Source organism: Heptranchias perlo, chromosome 35 (genome assembly GCF_035084215.1).
Source record: "Heptranchias perlo isolate sHepPer1 chromosome 35, sHepPer1.hap1, whole genome shotgun sequence".
Taxonomy (NCBI): Eukaryota; Metazoa; Chordata; class Chondrichthyes; order Hexanchiformes; family Hexanchidae; genus Heptranchias; species Heptranchias perlo.
In genome coordinates this window covers 1,962,539-1,985,612 of record NC_090359.1, presented here as the reverse complement: position 1 = coordinate 1,985,612, position 23,074 = coordinate 1,962,539, and positions in this window count along the sequence as shown.

Here is a 23,074-nt window from a genome sequence, read left to right as displayed (position 1 = left end):
TTTTCTTTGTTTTCAGCAAATGAACATATTTCAGCGAGCTGGAAGTTTTTACTTTAATAGCTCAAGATTTTATCTTAAAATACAAGAACTTTCGTGGTTCTTGTCAATTTTTGTTGGTGTCATCTAATGAACTTATTTCAGTCAGCTAGATCTTTCTTCTTCAAAGCAAAAAGATTTTATCTTCAAATACAAGAACATTTCGTGGTTTTGTTGGTTTTCAGCAAATGAACATATTTCAGCGAGCGAGAAGTTTTTCCTTTAATAGCTCAAGATTTTATCTTAAAATACAAGAGCTTTTCGTGGTTCTTGTCAATTTTTGTTGGCTTTCATCTAATGAACTTATTTCAGTCATCTGGATCTTTCTTCTTCAAAGCAAAAAGATTTTATCTTCAAATACAAGAACTTTTCGTGGTTTTCTTTATTTTCAGCAAATGAACATATTTCAGCGAGCTGGAAGTTTTTTCTTTAATAGCTCAAGATTTTATCTTAAAATACAAGAACTTTACGTGGTTCTTATCAATTTTTGTTGGTTTTCATTCAATGAACTTATTTCAGTCAACTGGATCTTTCTTCTTTCATGCAAATAGATTTTATCTTCAAATACAATAACTTTTCGTGGTTCTTGTCAATTTTTGTTGGTTTTCATCTAATGAACTTATTTCAGTCAGCTTGATCTTTCTTCTTCAAAGCAAAAAGATTTTATCTTCAAAAACAAGAACTTTTCGTGGTTTTCTTTGTTTGCAGCAAATGAAAATATTTCAGCGAGCTGGAAGTTTTTTCTTTAATCGCTAAGATTTTATCTTAAAATACAAGAACTTTTCGTGGTTCTTGTCAATTTTTGTTGGTTTTCATCTAATGAACTTATTTCAGTCAGCTTGATCTTTCTTCTTCAATGCAAAAAGATTTTATCTTCAAATACAAGAACTTTTCGTGGTTTTCTTTGTTTTCAGTAAATGAACATATTTCAGCGAGCTGGAAGTTTTTTCTTTAATAGCGTAACATTTTGCCTTAAAATACGAGAACTTTTCGTGGTTCTTGTAAATTTTTGTTGGTTTTCATCAAATGAACTTATTTCAGTCAGCTCGATCTTTCTTCTTCAAAGCAAAAAGGTATTATCTTCAAATACAAGAACTTTTCGTGGTTTTCTTTCTTTTCAGCAAATGAACATATTTCAGCGAGCTGGAAGTTTTTTCTTTAATCGCTCAAGATTTTATCTTAAAATACAAGAACTTTTCGTGGTTCTGATCAATTTTTTTTGGTTTTAATCCAATGAACTTATTTCAGTCAGCTGGATCTTTCTTCTTTAATGCAAAAAGATTTTATCTTCAAATACAAGAACTTTTCGTGGTTTTCTTTGTTTTCAGCAAATGAACATATTTCAGCGAGCTGGAAGTTTTTTCTTTAATAGCGTAAGATTTTATCTTAAAATACAAGAACTTTTCGTGGTTCTTGTCAATTTTTGTTGGTTTTCACCTGATGAACCTATTTCAGTCAGCTAGATCTTTCTTCTTCAAAGCAAAAAGATTTTATCTTCAAATACAAGAACTTTTCGTGGTTTTCTTGGTTTTCAGCAAATGAACATATTTCAGCGAGCTGGAAGTTTTTTCATTAATAGCTCAAGATTTTATCTTAAAATACAAGAACTTTTCGTGGTTCTGATCAATTTTTGTTGGTTTTCATCCAATGAACTTATTTCAGTCAGCTGGATCTTTCTTCTTCAATGCAAATAGATTTTATCTTCAAATACAAGAACTTTTCGTGGTTTTCTTTGTTTGCAGCAAATGAAAATATTTCAGCGAGCTGGAAGTTTTTTCTTTAATCGCTCAAGATTTTATCTTAAAATACAAGAACTTTTCGTGGTTCTTGTCAATTTTTGTTGGTTTTCATCTAATGAACTTATTTCAGTCAGCTTGATCTTTCTTCTTCAATGCAAAAAGATTTTATCTTCAAATACAAGAACTTTTCGTGGTTTTCTTTGTTTTCAGCAAATGAACATATTTCAGCGAGCTGGAAGTTTTTTCTTTAATAGCGTAACATTTTGCCTTAAAATACGAGAACTTTTCGTGGTTCTTGTCAATTTTTGTTGGTTTTCACCTGATGAACCTATTTCAGTCAGCTAGATCTTTCTTCTTCAAAGCAAAAAGATTTTATCTTCAAATACAAGAACTTTTCGTGGTTTTCTTGGTTTTCAGCAAATGAACATATTTCAACGAGCTCGAAGTTTTTTCTTCAATAGCTCAAGATTTTATCTTAAAATACAAGAACTTTTCGTGGTTCTTGTCAATTTTTGTTGGTTTTCATCTAATGAACTTATTTCAGTCAGCTGGATCTTTCTTCTTTAATGCAAAAAGATTGTATCTTCAAATACAAGAACTTTTCGTGGTTTTCTTTGTTTTCAGCAAATGAACATATTTCAGCGAGCTGGAAGTTTTTTCATTAATAGCTCAAGATTTTATCTTAAAATACAAGAACTTTTTGTGGTTCTTATCAATTTTTGTTGGTTTTCATCCAATGAACTTATTTCAGTCAGCTGGATCTTTCTTCTTCAATGCAAAAAGATTTTATCTTCAAATACAAGAACTTTTCGTGGTTTTCTTTGTTTTCAGTAAATGAACATATTTCAGCGAGCTGGAAGTTTTTTCTTTAATAGCGTAACATTTTGCCTTAAAATACGAGAACTTTTCGTGGTTCTTGTAAATTTGTGTTGGTTTTCAACAAATGAACTTATTTCAGTCAGCTAGATCTTTCTTCTTCAAAGCAAAAAGGTTTTATCTTCAAATACAAGAACTTTTCGTGGTTTTCTTTGTTTTCAGCAAATGAACATATTTCAGCGAGCTCGAAGTTTTTTCTTCAATAGCTCAAGATTTTATCTTAAAATACAAGAACTTTTCGTGGTTCTTGTCAATTTTTGTTGGTTTTCATCTGATGAACTTATTTCAGTCAGCTGGATCTTTCTTCTTTAATGCAAAAAGATTTTATCTTCAAATACAAGAACTTTTCGTGGTTTTCTTTGTTTTCAGCAAATGAACATATTTCAGCGAGCTGGAAGTTTTTTCTTTAATAACGTAAGATTTTGTCTTAAAATACAAGAACTTTTCGTGGTTCTTGTCAATTTTTGTTGGTTTTCACCTAATGAACCTATTTCAGTCAGCTAGATCTTTCTTCTTCAAAGCAAAAAGATTTTATCTTCAAATACAAGAACTTTTCGTGGTTTTCTTGGTTTTCAGCAAATGAACATATTTCAGCGAGCTGGAAGTTTTTTCATTAATAGCTCAAGATTTTATCTTAAAATAGAAGAACTTTTCGTGGTTCTTATCAATTTTTGTTGGTTTTCATCCAATGAACTTATTTCAGTCAGCTGGATCTTTCTTCTTTAATGCAAATAGATTTTATCTTCAAATACAATAAGTTTTCGTGGTTCTTGTCAATTTTTGTTGGTTTTCATCTAATGAAGTTATTTCAGTCAGCTTGATCTTTCTTCTTCAAAGCAAAAAGATTTTATCTTCAAATACAAGAACTTTTCGTGGTTTTCTTTGTTTTCAGTAAATGAACATATTTCAGCGAGCTGGAAGTTTTTTCTTTAATAGCGTAACATTTTGCCTTAAAATACGAGAACTTTTCGTGGTTCTTGTAAATTTTTGTTGGTTTTCATCAAATGAACTTATTTCAGTCAGCTAGATCTTTCTTCTTCAAAGCAAAAAGGTATTATCTTCAAATACAAGAACTTTTCGTGGTTTTCTTTCTTTTCAGCAAATGAACATATTTCAGCGAGCTGGAAGTTTTTTCTTTAATCGCTCAAGATTTTATCTTAAAATACAAGAACTTTTCGTGGTTCTGATCAATTTTTTTTGGTTTTAATCCAATGAACTTATTTCAGTCAGCTGGATCTTTCTTCTTTAATGCAAAAAGATTTTATCTTCAAATACAAGAACTTTTCGTGGTTTTCTTTGTTTTCAGCAAATGAACATATTTCAGCGAGCTGGAAGTTTTTTCTTTAATAGCGTAAGATTTTATCTTAAAATACAACAACTTTTCGTGGTTCTTGTCAATTTTTGTTGGTTTTCATCTAATGAACTTATTTCAGTCAGCTAGATCTTTCTTCTTCAAAGCAAAAGGGTTTTATCTTCAAATACAAGAACTTTTCGTGGTTTTCTTTGTTTTCAGCAAATGAACATATTTCAGCGAGCTGGAAGTTTTTTCATTAATAGCTCAAGATTTTATCTTAAAATACAAGAACTTTTCGTGGTTCTGATCAATTTTTTTTGGTTTTAATCCAATGAACTTATTTCAGTCAGCTGGATCTTTCTTCTTTAATGCAAAAAGATTTTATCTTCAAATACAAGAACTTTTCGTGGTTTTCTTTGTTTTCAGCAAATGAACATATTTCAGCGAGCTGGAAGTTTTTTCTTTAAAAGCGTAAGATTTTATCTTAAAATACAAGAACTTTTCGTGGTTCTTGTCAATTTTTGTTGGTTTTCACCGAATGAACCTATTTCAGTCAGCTAGATCTTTCTTCTTCAAAGCAAAAAGATTTTGTCTTCAAATACAAGAACTTTTCGTGGTTTTCTTGGTTTTCAGCAAATGAACATATTTCAGCGAGCTGGAAGTTTTTTCTTTAATTGCTCAAGATTTTATCTTAAAATACAAGAACTTTTCGTGGTTCTTATCAATTTTTGTTGGTTTTCATCCAATGAACTTATTTCAGTCAGCTGGATCTTTCTTCTTTAATGCAAATAGATTTTATCTTCAAATACAAGAACTTTTCGTGGTTTTCTTTGTTTGCAGCAAATGAAAATATTTCAGCGAGCTGGAAGTTTTTTCTTTAATCGCTCAAGATTTTATCTTAAAATACAGGAACTTTTCGTGGTTCTTGTCAATTTTTGTTGGTTTTCATCTAATGAACTTATTTCAGTCAGCTTGATCTTTCTTCTTCAATGCAAAAAGATTTTATCTTCAAATACAAGAACTTTTCGTGGTTTTCTTTATATTCAGCAAATGAACATATTTCAGCGAGCTGGAAGTTTTTTCTTTAATAGCTCAAGATTTTATCTTAAAATACAAAAACTTTACGTGGTTCTTATCATTTTTTCTTGGTTTTCATTCAATGAACTTATTTCAGTCAGCTGGATCTTTCTTCTTTAATGCAAATAGATTTTATCTTCAAATACAATAACTTTTCGTGGTTCTTGTCAATTTTTGTTGGTTTTCATCTGATGAAGTTATTTCAGTCAGCTTGATCTTTCTTCTTCAAAGCAAAAAGATTTTATCTTCAAATACAAGAACTTTTCGTGGTTTTCTTGGTTTTCAGCAAATGAACATATTTCAGCGAGCTGGAAGTTTTTTCATTAATAGCTCAAGATTTTATCTTAAAATACAAGAACTTTTCGTGGTTCTTATCAATTTTTGTTGGTTTTCATCCAATGAACTTATTTCAGTCAGCTGGATCTTTCTTCTTTAATGCAAATAGATTTTATCTTCAAATACAAGAGCTTTTCGTGGTTTTCTTTGTTTTCAGCAAATGAACATATTTCAGCGAGCTGGAAGTTTTTTTCTTTAATAGCTCAAGATTTTATCTTAAAATACAAGAACTTTTCGTGGTTCTTGTCAATTTTTGTTGGTTTTCATCTGATGAACTTATTTCAGTCAGCTTGATCTTTCTTCTTCAAAGCAAAAAGGTTTTATCTTCAAATACAAGAACTTTTCGTGGTTTTCTTTGTTTTCAGCAAATGAACATATTTCAGCGAGCTGGAAGTTTTTTCTTCAATAGCTCAAGATTTTATCTTAAAATACAAGAACTTTTCGTGGTTCTTGTCAATTTTTGTTGGTTTTCATCTAATGAACTTATTTCAGTCAGTTTGATCTTTCTTCTTCAATGCAAAAAGATTTTATCTTCAAATACAAGAACTTTTCGTGGTTTTCTTTGTTTTCAGTAAATGAACATATTTCAGCGAGCTGGAAGTTTTTTCTTTAATAGCGTAACATTTTGCCTTAAAATACGAGAACTTTTCGTGGTTCTTGTAAATTTTTGTTGGTTTTCATCAAATGAACTTATTTCAGTCAGCTAGATCTTTCTTCTTCAAAGCAAAAAGGTATTATCTTCCAATACAAGAACTTTTCGTGGTTTTCTTTCTTTTCAGCAAATGAACATATTTCAGCGAGCTGGAAGTTTTTTCTTTAATCGCTCAAGATTTTATCTTAAAATACAAGAACTTTTCGTGTTTCTTGTCAATTTTTGTTGGTTTTCACCTAATGAACCTATTTCAGTCAGCAAGATCTTTCTTCAAAGCAAAAAGATTTTATCTTCAAATACAAGAACTTTTCGTGGTTTTCTTGGTTTTCAGCAAATGAACATATTTCAGCGAGCTGGAAGTTTTTTCATTAATAGCTCAAGATTTTATCTTAAAATACAAGAACTTTTCGTGGTTCTTATCAATTTTTGTTGGTTTTCATCCAATGAACTTATTTCAGTCAGCTGGATCTTTCTTCTTTAATGCAAATAGATTTTATCTTCAAATACAAGAACTTTTCGTGGTTTTCTTTGTTTGCAGCAAATGAAAATATTTCAGCGAGCTGGAAGTTTTTTCTTTAATCGCTCAAGATTTTATCTTAAAATACAAGAACTTTTCGTGGTTCTTGTCAATTTTTGTTGGTTTTCACCTAATGAACCTATTTCAGTCAGCTAGATCTTTCTTCTTCAAAGCAAAAAGATTTTATCTTCAAATACAAGAACTTTTCGTGGTTTTCTTGGTTTTCAGCAAATGAACATATTTCAGCGAGCTGGAAGTTTTTTCATTAATTGCTCAAGATTTTATCTTAAAATACAAGAACTTTTCGTGGTTCTTATCAATTTTTGTTGGTTTTCACCTAATGAACCTATTTCAGTCAGCTAGATCTTTCTTCTTCAAAGCAAATAGATTTTATCTTCAAATACAAGAACTTTTCGTGGTTTTCTTTGTTTGCAGCAAATGAAAATATTTCAGCGAGCTGGAAGTTTTTTCTTTAATCGCTCAAGATTTTATCTTAAAATACAAGAACTTTTCGTGGTTCTTGTCAATTTTTGTTGGTTTTCATCTAATGAACTTATTTCAGTCAGCTTGATCTTTCTTCTTCAATGCAAAAAGATTTTATCTTCAAATACAAGAACTTTTCGTGGTTTTCTTTATATTCAGCAAAACAACATATTTCAGCGAGCTGGAAGTTTTTTCTTTAATAGCTCAAGATTTTATCTTAAAATACAAAAACTTTACGTGGTTCTTATCAATTTTTCTTGGTTTTCATTCAATGAACTTATTTCAGTCAGCTGGATCTTTCTTCTTTAATGCAAATAGATTTTATCTTCAAATACAATAACTTTTCGTGGTTCTTGTCAATTTTTGTTGGTTTTCATCTAATGAAGTTATTTCAGTCAGCTTGATCTTTCTTCTTCAAAGCAAAAAGATTTTATCTTCAAATACAAGAACTTTTCGTGGTTTTCTTTGTTTTCAGTAAATGAACATATTTCAGCGAGCTGGAAGTTTTTTCTTTAATAGCGTAACATTTTGCCTTAAAATACGAGAACTTTTCGTGGTTCTGATCAATTTTTTTTGGTTTTAATCCAATGAACTTATTTCAGTCAGCTGGATCTTTCTTCTTTAATGCAAAAAGATTTGATCTTCAAATACAAGAACTTTTCGTGGTTTTCTTTGTTTTCAGCAAATGAACATATTTCAGCGAGCTGGAAGTTTTTTCTTTAATAGCGTAAGATTTTATCTTAAAATACAAGAACTTTTCGTGGTTCTTGTCAATTTTTGTTGGTTTTCACCTCATGAACCTATTTCAGTCAGCTAGATCTTTCTTCTTCAAAGCAAAAAGATTTTATCTTCAAATACAAGAACTTTTCGTGGTTTTCTTGGTTTTCAGCAAATGAACATATTTCAGCGAGCTGGAAGTTTTTTCATTAATAGCTCAAGATTTTATCTTAAAATACAAGAACTTTTCGTGGTTCATATCAATTTTTGTTGGTTTTCATCCAATGAACTTATTTCAGTCAGCTGGATCTTTCTTCTTTAATGCAAATAGATTTTATCTTCAAATACAAGAGCTTTTCGTGGTTTTCTTTGTTTTCAGCAAATGAACATATTTCAGCGAGCTGGAAGTTTTTTCTTGAATAGCTCAAGATTTTATCTTAAAATACAAGAACTTTTCGTGGTTCTTGTCAATTTTTGTTGGTTTTCATCTGATGAACTTATTTCAGTCAGCTTGATCTTTCTTCTTCAAAGCAAAAAGGTTTTATCTTCAAATACAAGAACTTTTCGTGGTTTTCTTTGTTTTCAGCAAATGAACATATTTCAGCGAGCTGGAAGTTTTTTCTTCAATAGCTCAAGATTTTATCTTAAAATACAAGAACTTTTCGTGGTTCTTGTCAATTTTTGTTGGTTTTCATCTAATGAACTTATTTCAGTCAGCTAGATCTTTCTTCTTCAAAGCAAAAGGGTTTTATCTTCAAATACAAGAACTTTTCGTGGTTTTCTTTGTTTTCAGCAAATGAACATATTTCAGCGAGCTGGAAGTTTTTTCATTAATAGCTCAAGATTTTATCTTAAAATACAAGAACTTTTCGTGGTTCTTGTCAATTTTTGTTGGTTTTCATCTAATGAACTTATTTCAGTCAGCTGGATCTTTCTTCTTTAATGCAAAAAGATTTTATCTTCAAATACAAGAACTTTTCGTGGTTTTCTTTGTTTTCAGCAAATGAACATATTTCAGCGAGCTGGAAGTTTTTTCTTTAAAAGCGTAAGATTTTATCTTAAAATACAAGAACTTTTCGTGGTTCTTGTCAATTTTTGTTGGTTTTCACCGAATGAACCTATTTCAGTCAGCTAGATCTTTCTTCTTCAAAGCAAAAAGATTTTGTCTTCAAATACAAGAACTTTTCGTGGTTTTCTTGGTTTTCAGCAAATGAACATATTTCAGCGAGCTGGAAGTTTTTTCATTAATTGCTCAAGATTTTATCTTAAAATACAAGAACTTTTCGTGGTTCTTATCAATTTTTGTTGGTTTTCATCCAATGAACTTATTTCAGTCAGCTGGATCTTTCTTCTTTAATGCAAATAGATTTTATCTTCAAATACAAGAACTTTTCGTGGTTTTCTTTGTTTGCAGCAAATGAAAATATTTCAGCGAGCTGGAAGTTTTTTCTTTAATCGCTCAAGATTTTATCTTAAAATACAAGAACATTTCGTGGTTCTTGTCAATTTTTGTTGGTTTTCATCTAATGAACTTATTTCAGTCAGCTTGATCTTTCTTCTTCAATGCAAAAAGATTTTATCTTCAAATACAAGAACTTTTCGTGGTTTTCTTTATATTCAGCAAATGAACATATTTCAGCGAGCTGGAAGTTTTTTCTTTAATAGCTCAAGATTTTATCTTAAAATACAAAAACTTTACGTGGTTCTTATCAATTTTTCTTGGTTTTCATTCAATGAACTTATTTCAGTCAGCTGGATCTTTCTTCTTTAATGCAAATAGATTTTATCTTCAAATACAATAACTTTTCGTGGTTCTTGTCAATTTTTGTTGGTTTTCATCTAATGAAGTTATTTCAGTCAGCTTGATCTTTCTTCTTCAAAGCAAAAAGATTTTATCTTCAAATACAAGAACTTTTCGTGGTTTTCTTGGTTTTCAGCAAATGAACATATTTCAGCGAGCTGGAAGTTTTTTCATTAATAGCTCAAGATTTTATCTTAAAATACAAGAACTTTTCGTGGTTCTTATCAATTTTTGTTGGTTTTCATCCAATGAACTTATTTCAGTCAGCTGGATCTTTCTTCTTTAATGCAAATAGATTTTATCTTCAAATACAAGAGCTTTTCGTGGTTTTCTTTGTTTTCAGCAAATGAACATATTTCAGCGAGCTGGAAGTTTTTTTCTTTAATAGCTCAAGATTTTATCTTAAAATACAAGAACTTTTCGTGGTTCTTGTCAATTTTTGTTGGTTTTCATCTGATGAACTTATTTCAGTCAGCTTGATCTTTCTTCTTCAAAGCAAAAAGGTTTTATCTTCAAATACAAGAACTTTTCGTGGTTTTCTTTGTTTTCAGCAAATGAACATATTTCAGCGAGCTGGAAGTTTTTTCTTTAATAGCGTAACATTTTGCCTGAAAATACGAGAACTTTTCGTGGTTCTTGTAAATTTTTGTTGGTTTTCATCAAATGAACTTATTTCAGTCAGCTAGATCTTTCTTCTTCAAAGCAAAAAGGTATTATCTTCCAATACAAGAACTTTTCGTGGTTTTCTTTCTTTTCAGCAAATGAACATATTTCAGCGAGCTGGAAGTTTTTTCTTTAATCGCTCAAGATTTTATCTTAAAATACAAGAACTTTTCGTGTTTCTTGTCAATTTTTGTTGGTTTTCACCTAATGAACCTATTTCAGTCAGCAAGATCTTTCTTCAAAGCAAAAAGATTTTATCTTCAAATACAAGAACTTTTCGTGGTTTTCTTGGTTTTCAGCAAATGAACATATTTCAGCGAGCTGGAAGTTTTTTCATTAATAGCTCAAGATTTTATCTTAAAATACAAGAACTTTTCGTGGTTCTTATCAATTTTTGTTGGTTTTCATCCAATGAACTTATTTCAGTCAGCTGGATCTTTCTTCTTTAATGCAAATAGATTTTATCTTCAAATACAAGAACTTTTCGTGGTTTTCTTTGTTTGCAGCAAATGAAAATATTTCAGCGAGCTGGAAGTTTTTTCTTTAATCGCTCAAGATTTTATCTTAAAATACAAGAACTTTTCGTGGTTCTTGTCAATTTTTGTTGGTTTTCACCTAATGAACCTATTTCAGTCAGCTAGATCTTTCTTCTTCAAAGCAAAAAGATTTTATCTTCAAATACAAGAACTTTTCGTGGTTTTCTTGGTTTTCAGCAAATGAACATATTTCAGCGAGCTGGAAGTTTTTTCATTAATTGCTCAAGATTTTATCTTAAAATACAAGAACTTTTCGTGGTTCTTATCAATTTTTGTTGGTTTTCACCTAATGAACCTATTTCAGTCAGCTAGATCTTTCTTCTTCAAAGCAAATAGATTTTATCTTCAAATACAAGAACTTTTCGTGGTTTTCTTTGTTTGCAGCAAATGAAAATATTTCAGCGAGCTGGAAGTTTTTTCTTTAATCGCTCAAGATTTTATCTTAAAATACAAGAACTTTTCGTGGTTCTTGTCAATTTTTGTTGGTTTTCATCTAATGAACTTATTTCAGTCAGCTTGATCTTTCTTCTTCAATGCAAAAAGATTTTATCTTCAAATACAAGAACTTTTCGTGGTTTTCTTTATATTCAGCAAAAGAACATATTTCAGCGAGCTGGAAGTTTTTTCTTTAATAGCTCAAGATTTTATCTTAAAATACAAAAACTTTACGTGGTTCTTATCAATTTTTCTTGGTTTTCATTCAATGAACTTATTTCAGTCAGCTGGATCTTTCTTCTTTAATGCAAATAGATTTTATCTTCAAATACAATAACTTTTCGTGGTTCTTGTCAATTTTTGTTGGTTTTCATCTAATGAAGTTATTTCAGTCAGCTTGATCTTTCTTCTTCAAAGCAAAAAGATTTTATCTTCAAATACAAGAACTTTTCGTGGTTTTCTTTGTTTTCAGTAAATGAACATATTTCAGCGAGCTGGAAGTTTTTTCTTTAATAGCGTAACATTTTGCCTTAAAATACGAGAACTTTTCGTGGTTCTGATCAATTTTTTTTGGTTTTAATCCAATGAACTTATTTCAGTCAGCTGGATCTTTCTTCTTTAATGCAAAAAGATTTGATCTTCAAATACAAGAACTTTTCGTGGTTTTCTTTGTTTTCAGCAAATGAACATATTTCAGCGAGCTGGAAGTTTTTTCTTTAATAGCGTAAGATTTTATCTTAAAATACAAGAACTTTTCGTGGTTCTTGTCAATTTTTGTTGGTTTTCACCTAATGAACCTATTTCAGTCAGCTAGATCTTTCTTCTTCAAAGCAAAAAGATTTTATCTTCAAATACAAGAACTTTTCGTGGTTTTCTTGGTTTTCAGCAAATGAACATATTTCAGCGAGCTGGAAGTTTTTTCATTAATAGCTCAAGATTTTATCTTAAAATACAAGAACTTTTCGTGGTTCTTATCAATTTTTGTTGGTTTTCATCCAATGAACTTATTTCAGTCAGCTGGATCTTTCTTCTTTAATGCAAATAGATTTTATCTTCAAATACAAGAGCTTTTCGTGGTTTTCTTTGTTTTCAGCAAATGAACATATTTCAGCGAGCTGGAAGTTTTTTCTTGAATAGCTCAAGATTTTATCTTAAAATACAAGAACTTTTCGTGGTTCTTGTCAATTTTTGTTGGTTTTCATCTGATGAACTTATTTCAGTCAGCTTGATCTTTCTTCTTCAAAGCAAAAAGGTTTTATCTTCAAATACAAGAACTTTTCGTGGTTTTCTTTGTTTTCAGCAAATGAACATATTTCAGCGAGCTGGAAGTTTTTTCTTCAATAGCTCAAGATTTTATCTTAAAATACAAGAACTTTTCGTGGTTCTTGTCAATTTTTGTTGGTTTTCATCTAATGAACTTATTTCAGTCAGTTTGATCTTTCTTCTTCAATGCAAAAAGATTTTATCTTCAAATACAAGAACTTTTCGTGGTTTTCTTTGTTTTCAGTAAATGAACATATTTCAGCGAGCTGGAAGTTTTTTCTCTAATAGCGTAACATTTTGCGTTAAAATACGAGAACTTTTCGTGGTTCTTGTAAATTTTTGTTGGTTTTCATCAAATGAACTTATTTCAGTCAGCTAGATCTTTCTTCTTCAAAGCAAAAAGGTATTATCTTCCAATACAAGAACTTTTCGTGGTTTTCTTTCTTTTCAGCAAATGAACATATTTCAGCGAGCTGGAAGTTTTTTCTTTAATCGCTCAAGATTTTATCTTAAAATACAAGAACTTTTCGTGTTTCTTGTCAATTTTTGTTGGTTTTCACCTAATGAACCTATTTCAGTCAGCAAGATCTTTCTTCAAAGCAAAAAGATTTTATCTTCAAATACAAGAACTTTTCGTGGTTTTCTTGGTTTTCAGCAAATGAACATATTTCAGCGAGCTGGAAGTTTTTTCATTAATAGCTCAAGATTTTATCTTAAAATACAAGAACTTTTCGTGGTTCTTATCAATTTTTGTTGGTTTTCATCCAATGAACTTATTTCAGTCAGCTGGATCTTTCTTCTTTAATGCAAATAGATTTTATCTTCAAATACAAGAACTTTTCGTGGTTTTCTTTGTTTGCAGCAAATGAAAATATTTCAGCGAGCTGGAAGTTTTTTCTTTAATCGCTCAAGATTTTATCTTAAAATACAAGAACTTTTCGTGGTTCTTGTCAATTTTTGTTGGTTTTCACCTAATGAACCTATTTCAGTCAGCTAGATCTTTCTTCTTCAAAGCAAAAAGATTTTATCTTCAAATACAAGAACTTTTCGTGGTTTTCTTGGTTTTCAGCAAATGAACATATTTCAGCGAGCTGGAAGTTTTTTCATTAATTGCTCAAGATTTTATCTTAAAATACAAGAACTTTTCGTGGTTCTTATCAATTTTTGTTGGTTTTCATCCAATGAACTTATTTCAGTCAGCTGGATCTTTCTTCTTTAATGCAAATAGATTTTATCTTCAAATACAAGAACTTTTCGTGGTTTTCTTTGTTTGCAGCAAATGAAAATATTTCAGCGAGCTGGAAGTTTTTTCTTTAATCGCTCAAGATTTTATCTTAAAATACAAGAACTTTTCGTGGTTCTTGTCAAATTTTGTTGGTTTTCATCTAATGATCTTATTTCAGTCAGCTTGATCTTTCTTCTTCAATGCAAAAAGATTTTATCTTCAAATACAAGAACTTTTCGTGGTTTTCTTTATATTCAGCAAATGAACATATTTCAGCGAGCTGGAAGTTTTTTCTTTAATAGCTCAAGATTTTATCTTAAAATACAAAAACTTTACGTGGTTCTTATCAATTTTTCTTGGTTTTCATTCAATGAACTTATTTCAGTCAGCTGGATCTTTCTTCTTTAATGCAAATAGATTTTATCTTCAAATACAATACCTTTTCGTGGTTCTTGTCAATTTTTGTTGGTTTTCATCTAATGAAGTTATTTCAGTCAGCTTGATCTTTCTTCTTCAAAGTAAAAAGATTTTATCTTCAAATACAAGAACTTTTCGTGGTTTTCTTTGTTTTCAGTTAATGAACATATTTCAGCGAGCTGGAAGTTTTTTCTTTAATAGCGTAACATTTTGCCTTAAAATACGAGAACTTTTCGTGGTTCTTGTAAATTTTTGTTGGTTTTCATCCAATGAACTTATTTCAGTCAGCTGGATCTTTCTTCTTTAATGCAAATAGATTTTATCTTCAAATACAAGAACTTTTCGTGGTTTTCTTTGTTTGCAGCAAATGAAAATATTTCAGCGAGCTGGAAGTTTTTTCTTTAATCGCTCAAGATTTTATCTTCAAATACAAGAACTTTTCGTGGTTTTCTTGGTTTTCAGCAAATGAACATATTTCAGCGAGCTGGAAGTTTTTTCATTAATAGCTCAAGATTTTATCTTAAAATACAAGAACTTTACGTGGTTCTTATCAATTTTTGTTGGTTTTCATTGAATGAACTTATTTCAGTCAGCTGGATCTTTCTTCTTTAAAGCAAATAGATTTTATCTTCAAATACAATAACTTTTCGTGGTTCTTGTCAATTTTTGTTGGTTTTCATCTAATGAACTTATTTCAGTCAGCTTGATCTTTCTTCTTCAAAGCAAAAAGATTTTATCTTCAAAAACAAGAACTTTTCGTGGTTTTCTTTGTTTGCAGCAAATGAAAATATTTCAGCGAGCTGGAAGTTTTTTCTTTAATCGCTCAAGATTTTATCTTAAAATACAAGAACATTTCGTGGTTCTTGTCAATTTTTGTTGGTTTTCATCTAATGAACTTATTTCAGTCAGCTTGATCTTTCTTCTTCAATGCAAAAAGATTTTATCTTCAAATACAAGAACTTTTCGTGCTTTTCTTTATATTCAGCAAATGAACATATTTCAGCGAGCTGGAAGTTTTTTCTTTAATAGCTCAAGATTTTATCTTAAAATACAAAAACTTTACGTGGTTCTTATCAATTTTTCTTGGTTTTCATTCAATGAACTTATTTCAGTCAGCTGGATCTTTCTTCTTTAATGCAAATAGATTTTATCTTCAAATACAATAACTTTTCGTGGTTCTTGTCAATTTTTGTTGGTTTTCATCTGATGAAGTTATTTCAGTCAGCTTGATCTTTCTTCTTCAAAGCAAAAAGATTTTATCTTCAAATACAAGAACTTTTCGTGGTTTTCTTGGTTTTCAGTAAATGAACATATTTCAGCGAGCTGGAAGTTTTTTCTTTAATAGCGTAACATTTTGCCTTAAAATACGAGAACTTTTCGTGGTTCTTGTAAATTTTTGTTGGTTTTCATCAAATGAACTTATTTCAGTCAGCTCGATCTTTCTTCTTCAAAGCAAAAAGGTATTATCTTCAAATACAAGAACTTTTCGTGGTTTTCTTTCTTTTCAGCAAATGAACATATTTCAGCGAGCTGGAAGTTTTTTCTTTAATCGCTCAAGATTTTATCTTAAAATACAAGAACTTTTCGTGTTTCTTGTCAATTTTTGTTGGTTTTCACCTAATGAACCTATTTCAGTCAGCAAGATCTTTCTTCAAAGCAAAAAGATTTTATCTTCAAATACAAGAACTTTTCGTGGTTTTCTTGGTTTTCAGCAAATGAACATATTTCAGCGAGCTGGAAGTTTTTTCATTAATAGCTCAAGATTTTATCTTAAAATACAAGAACTTTTCGTGGTTCTTATCAATTTTTGTTGGTTTTCATCCAATGAACTTATTTCAGTCAGCTGGATCTTTCTTCTTTAATGCAAATAGATTTTATCTTCAAATACAAGAACTTTTCGTGGTTTTCTTTGTTTGCAGCAAATGAAAATATTTCAGCGAGCTGGAAGTTTTTTCTTTAATCGCTCAAGATTTTATCTTAAAATACAAGAACTTTTCGTGGTTCTTGTCAATTTTTGTTGGTTTTCACCTAATGAACCTATTTCAGTCAGCTAGATCTTTCTTCTTCAAAGCAAAAAGATTTTATCTTCAAATACAAGAACTTTTCGTGGTTTTCTTGGTTTTCAGCAAATGAACATATTTCAGCGAGCTGGAAGTTTTTTCATTAATTGCTCAAGATTTTATCTTAAAATACAAGAACTTTTCGTGGTTCTTATCAATTTTTGTTGGTTTTCATCCAATGAACTTATTTCAGTCAGCTGGATCTTTCTTCTTTAATGCAAATAGATTTTATCTTCAAATACAAGAACTTTTCGTGGTTTTCTTTGTTTGCAGCAAATGAAAATATTTCAGCGAGCTGGAAGTTTTTTCTTTAATCGCTCAAGATTTTATCTTAAAATACAAGAACTTTTCGTGGTTCTTGTCAAATTTTGTTGGTTTTCATCTAATGATCTTATTTCAGTCAGCTTGATCTTTCTTCTTCAATGCAAAAAGATTTTATCTTCAAATACAAGAACTTTTCGTGGTTTTCTTTATATTCAGCAAATGAACATATTTCAGCGAGCTGGAAGTTTTTTCTTTAATAGCTCAAGATTTTATCTTAAAATACAAAAACTTTACGTGGTTCTTATCAATTTGTCTTGGTTTTCATTCAATGAACTTATTTCAGTCAGCTGGATCTTTCTTCTTTAATGCAAATAGATTTTATCTTCAAATACAATACCTTTTCGTGGTTCTTGTCAATTTTTGTTGGTTTTCATCTAATGAAGTTATTTCAGTCAGCTTGATCTTTCTTCTTCAAAGTAAAAAGATTTTATCTTCAAATACAAGAACTTTTCGTGGTTTTCTTTGTTTTCAGTAAATGAACATATTTCAGCGAGCTGGAAGTTTTTTCTTTAATAGCGTAACATTTTGCCTTAAAATACGAGAACTTTTCGTGGTTCTTGTAAATTTTTGTTGGTTTTCATCCAATGAACTTATTTCAGTCAGCTGGATCTTTCTTCTTTAATGCAAATAGATTTTATCTTCAAATACAAGAACTTTTCGTGGTTTTCTTTGTTTGCAGCAAATGAAAATATTTCAGCGAGCTGGAAGTTTTTTCTTTAATCGCTCAAGATTTTATCTTCAAATACAAGAACTTTTCGTGGTTTTCTTGGTTTTCAGCAAATGAACATATTTCAGCGAGCTGGAAGTTTTTTCATTAATAGCTCAAGATTTTATCTTAAAATACAAGAACTTTACGTGGTTCTTATCAATTTTTGTTGGTTTTCATTGAATGAACTTATTTCAGTCAGCTGGATCTTTCTTCTTTAAAGCAAATAGATTTTATCTTCAAATACAATAACTTTTCGTGGTTCTTGTCAATTTTTGTTGGTTTTCATCTAATGAACTTATTTCAGTCAGCTTGATCTTTCTTCTTCAAAGCAAAAAGATTTTATCTTCAAAAACAAGAACTTTTCGTGGTTTTCTTTGTTTGCAGCAAATGAAAATATTTCAGCGAGCTGGAAGTTTTTTCTTTAATCGCTCAAGATTTTATCTTAAAATACAAGAACATTTCGTGGTTCTTGTCAATTTTTGTTGGTTTTCATCTAATGAACTTATTTCAGTCAGCTTGATCTTTCTTCTTCAATGCAAAAAGATTTTATCTTCAAATACAAGAACTTTTCGTGCTTTTCTTTATATTCAGCAAATGAACATATTTCAGCGAGCTGGAAGTTTTTTCTTTAATAGCTCAAGATTTTATCTTAAAATACAAAAACTTTACGTGGTTCTTATCAATTTTTCTTGGTTTTCATTCAATGAACTTATTTCAGTCAGTTGGATCTTTCTTCTTTAATGCAAATAGATTTTATCTTCAAATACAATAACTTTTCGTGGTTCTTGTCAATTTTTGTTGGTTTTCATCTGATCAAGTTATTTCAGTCAGCTTGATCTTTCTTCTTCAAAGCAAAAAGATTTTATCTTCAAATACAAGAACTTTTCGTGGTTTTCTTGGTTTTCAGTAAATGAACATATTTCAGCGAGCTGGAAGTTTTTTCTTTAATAGCGTAACATTTTGCCTTAAAATACGAGAACTTTTCGTGGTTCTTGTAAATTTTTGTTGGTTTTCATCAAATGAACTTATTTCAGTCAGCTCGATCTTTCTTCTTCAAAGCAAAAAGGTATTATCTTCAAATACAAGAACTTTTCGTGGTTTTCTTTCTTTTCAGCAAATGAACATATTTCAGCGAGCTGGAAGTTTTTTCTTTAATCGCTCAAGATTTTATCTTAAAATACAAGAACTTTTCGTGGTTCTGATCAATTTTTTTTGGTTTTAATCCAATGAACTTATTTCAGTCAGCGAGATCTTTCTTCTTCAAAGCAAAAAGGTTTTATCTTCAAATACAAGAACTTTTCGTGGTTTTCTTTGTTTTCAGCAAATGAACATATTTCAGCGAGCTGGAAGTTTTTTCTTCAATAGCTCAAGATTTTATCTTAAAATACAAGAACTTTTCGTGGTTCTTGTCAATTTTTGTTGGTTTTCATCTAATGAACTTATTTCAGTCAGTTTGATCTTTCTTCTTCAATGCAAAAAGATTTTATCTTCAAATACAAGAACTTTTCGTGGTTTTCTTTGTTTTCAGTAAATGAACATATTTCAGCGAGCTGGAAGTTTTTTCTTTAATAGCGTAACATTTTGCCTTAAAATACGAGAACTTTTCGTGGTTCTTGTAAATTTTTGTTGCTTTTCATCAAATGAACTTATTTCAGTCAGCTAGATCTTTCTTCTTCAAAGCAAAAAGGTATTATCTTCCAATACAAGAACTTTTCGTGGTTTTCTTTCTTTTCAGCAAATGAACATATTTCAGCGAGCTGGAAGTTTTTTCTTTAATCGCTCAAGATTTTATCTTAAAATACAAGAACGTTTCGTGTTTCTTGTCAATTTTTGTTGGTTTTCACCGAATGAACCTATTTCAGTCAGCTAGATCTTTCTTCTTCAAAGCAAAAAGATTTTATCTTCAAATACAAGAACTTTTCGTGGTTTTCTTGGTTTTCAGCAAATGAACATATTTCAGCGAGCTGGAAGTTTTTTCATTAATAGCTACAGATTTTATCTTAAAATACAAGAACTTTTCGTGGTTCTTATCAATTTTTGTTGGTTTTCATCCAATGAACTTATTTCAGTCAGCTGGATCTTTCTTCTTTAATGCAAATAGATTTTATCTTCAAATACAAGAACTTTTCGTGGTTTTCTTTGTTTGCAGCAAATGAAAATTTTTCAGCGAGCTGGAAGTTTTTTCTTTAATCGCTCAAGATTTTATCTGAAAATACAAGAACTTTTCGTGGTTCTTGTCAATTTTTGTTGGTTTTCACCTAATGAACCTATTTCAGTCAGCTAGATCTTTCTTCTTCAAAGCAAAAAGATTTTATCTTCAAATACAATAACTTTTCGTGGTTTTCTTGGTTTTCAGCAAATGAACATATTTCAGCGAGCTGGAAGTTTTTTCATGAATAGCTCAAGATTTTATCTTAAAATACAAGAACTTTTCGTGGTTCTTATCAATTTTTGTTGGTTTTCATTGAATGAACTTATTTCAGTCAGCTGGATCTTTCTTCTTTAATGCAATTAGATTTTATCTTCAAATACAATAACTTTTCGTGGTTCTTGTCAATTTTTGTTGGGTTTCATCTAATGAACTTATTTCAGTCAGCTTGATCTTTCTTCTTCAAAGCAAAAAGATTTTATCTTCAAAAACAAGAACTTTTCGTGGTTTTCTTTGTTTGCAGCAATGAAAATATTTCAGCGAGCTGGAAGTTTTTTCTTTAATCGCTAAGATTTTATCTTCAAATACAATAACTTTTCGTGGTTCTTGTCAATTTTTGTTGGTTTTCATCCAATGAACTTATTTCAGTCAGCTTGATCTTTCTTCTTCAATGCAAAAAGATTTTATCTTCAAATACAAGAACTTTTCGTGGTTTTCTTTGTTTTCAGTAAATGAACATATTTCAGCGAGCTGGAAGTTTTTTCTTCAATTGCGTAACATTTTGCCTTAAAATACGAGAACTTTTCGTGGTTCTTGTAAATTTTTGTTGGTTTTCATCAAATGAACTTATTTCAGTCAGCTAGATCTTTCTTCTTCAAAGCAAAAAGGTATTATCTTCAAATACAAGAACTTTTCGTGGTTTTCTTTCTTTTCAGCAAATGAACATATTTCAGCGAGCTGGAAGTTTTTTCTTTAATCGCTCAAGATTTTATCTTAAAATACAAGAACTTTTCGTGGTTCTGATCAATTTTTTTTGGTTTTATTCCAATGAACTTATTTCAGTCAGCTGGAACTTTCTTCTACAAAGCAAAAAGATTTTATCTTCAAATACAAGAACTTTTCGTGGTTTTCTTGGTTTTCAGCAAATGAACATATTTCAGCGAGCTGGAAGTTTTTTCATTAATAGCTCAAGATTTTATCTTAAAATACAAGAACTTTTCGTGGTTCTTATCAATTTTTGTTGGTTTTCATCCAATGAACTTATTTCAGTCAGCTGGATCTTTCTTCTTTAATGCAAATAGATTTTATCTTCAAATACAAGAACTTTTCGTGGTTTTCTTTGTTTGCAGCAAATGAACATATTTCAGCGAGCTGGAAGTTTTTTCTTTAATCGCTCAAGATTTTATCTTAAAATACAAGAACTTTTCGTGGTTCTTGTCAAGTTTTGTTGGTTTTCATCTAATGAACTTATTTCAGTCAGCTTGATCTTTCTTCTTCAATGCAAAAAGATTTTATCTTCACATACAAGAACTTTTCGTGGTTTTCTTTGTTTTCAGTAAATGAACATATTTCAGCGAGCTGGAAGTTTTTTCTTTAATAGCGTAACATTTTGCCTTAAAATACGAGAACTTTTCGTGGTTCTTGTAAATTTGTGTTGGTTTTCATCAAATGAACTTATTTCAGTCAGCTAGATCTTTCTTCTTTAATGCAAATAGATTTTAACTTCAAATACAAGAACTTTTCGTGGTTTTCTTTGTTTGCAGCAAATCAAAATATTTCAGCGAGCTGGAAGTTTTTTCTTTAATCGCTCAAGATTTTATCTTAAAATACAAGAACTTTTCGTGGTTCTTATCAATTTTTGTTGGTTTTCATCCAATGAACTTATTTCAGTCAGCTGGATCTTTCTTCTTTAATGCAAATAGATTTTAACTTCAAATACAAGAACTTTTCGTGGTTTTCTTTGTTTGCAGCAAATCAAAATATTTCAGCGAGCTGGAAGTTTTTTCTTTAATCGCTCAAGATTTTATCTTAAAATACAAGAACTTTTCGTGGTTCTTGTCAATTTTTGTTGGTTTTCATCTAATGAACTTATTTCAGTCTGCCACATCTTTCTTCTTCAAAGCAAAAATATTTTATCTTCAACTACAAGAACATTTCGTGGTTTTGTTGGTTTTCAGCAAATGAACATATTTCAGCGAGCTGGAATTTTTTTCTTTAATAGCGGAAGATTTTATCTGAAAATACAAGAACTTTTCGTGGTTCTTGTCAATTTTTGTTGGTTTTCACCAAATGAACCGATTTCAGTCAGCTAGATCTTTCTTCTTCAAAGCAAAAAGATTTTATCTTCAAATACAAGAACTTTTCGTGGATTTCTTGGTTTTCAGCAAATGAACATATTTCAGCGAGCTGGAAGTTTTTTCTTTAATAGCGTAAGATTTTATCTTAAAATACAAGAACTTTTCGTGGTTCATGTCAATTTTTGTTGGCTTTCATCAAATGAAATTATTTCAGTCAGCAAGATCTTTCTTCTTCAAAGCAAAAAGATTTTATCTTCAATTACAAGAACTTTTCTTGGTTTTCTTGGTTTTCAGCAAAGGAACATATTTCAGCGAGCTGGAAGTTTTTTCTTTAATAGCTCAAGATTTTATCTTAAAATACAAGAACTTTTCGTGGTTCTTGTCAATTTTTGTTGGTTTTCATCTAATGAACTTATTTCAGTCAGCTGGATATTTCTTCTTCAAAGCAAAAAGATTTTATCTTCAAACACAAGAACTTTTCGTGGATTTCTTGGTTCTCAGCAAATGAACATATTTCAGCGAGCTGGAAGTTTTTTCTTTAATAGCTCAAGATTTTACCTGAAAATACAAGAACTTTTCGTGGTTCTTATCAATTTTTGTTGGTTTTCATCCAATGAAGTTATTTCAGTCAGCTAGATCTTTCTTCTTCAAAGCAAAAAGATTTTATCTTCAAATACAAGAACTTTTCGTGGTTTTGTTGGTTTTCAGCAAATGAACATATTTCAGCGAGCGAGAAGTTTTTTCTTTAATAGCTCAAGATTTTATCTTAAAATACAAGAACTTTTCGTGGTTCTTGTCAATTTTTGTTGGCTTTCATCTAATGAACTTATTTCAGTCAGCTGGATCTTTCTTCTTCAAAGCAAAAAGATTTTATCTTCAAATACAAGAACTTTTCGTGGTTTTCTTTATTTTCAGCAAATGAACATATTTCAGCGAGCTGGAAGTTTTTTCTTTAATAGCTCAAGATTTTATCTTAAAATACAAGAACTTTTCGTGGTTCTGATCAATTTTTGTTGGTTTTCATTGAATGAACTTATTTCAGTCAGCTGGATCTTTCTTCTTTAATGCAAATAGATTTTATCTTCAAATACAAGAACTTTTCGTGGTTCTTTTCAATTTTTGTTGGTTTTCATCAAATGAACTTATTTCAGTCAGCTAGATCTTTCTTCTTCAAAGCAAAAAGGTTTTATCTTCAAATACAAGAACTTTTCGTGGTTTTCTTTGTTTTCAGCAAATGAACATATTTCAGCGAGCTGGAAGTTTTTTCTTCAATAGCTCAAGATTTTATCTTAAAATACAAGAACTTTTCGTGGTTCTTGTCAATTTTTGTTGGTTTTCATCTAATGAAGTTATTTCAGTCAGCTTGATCTTTCTTCTTCAAAGCAAAAAGATTTTATCTTCAAATACAAGAACTTTTCGTGGTTTTCTTTGTTTTCAGTAAATGAACATATTTCAGCGAGCTGGAAGT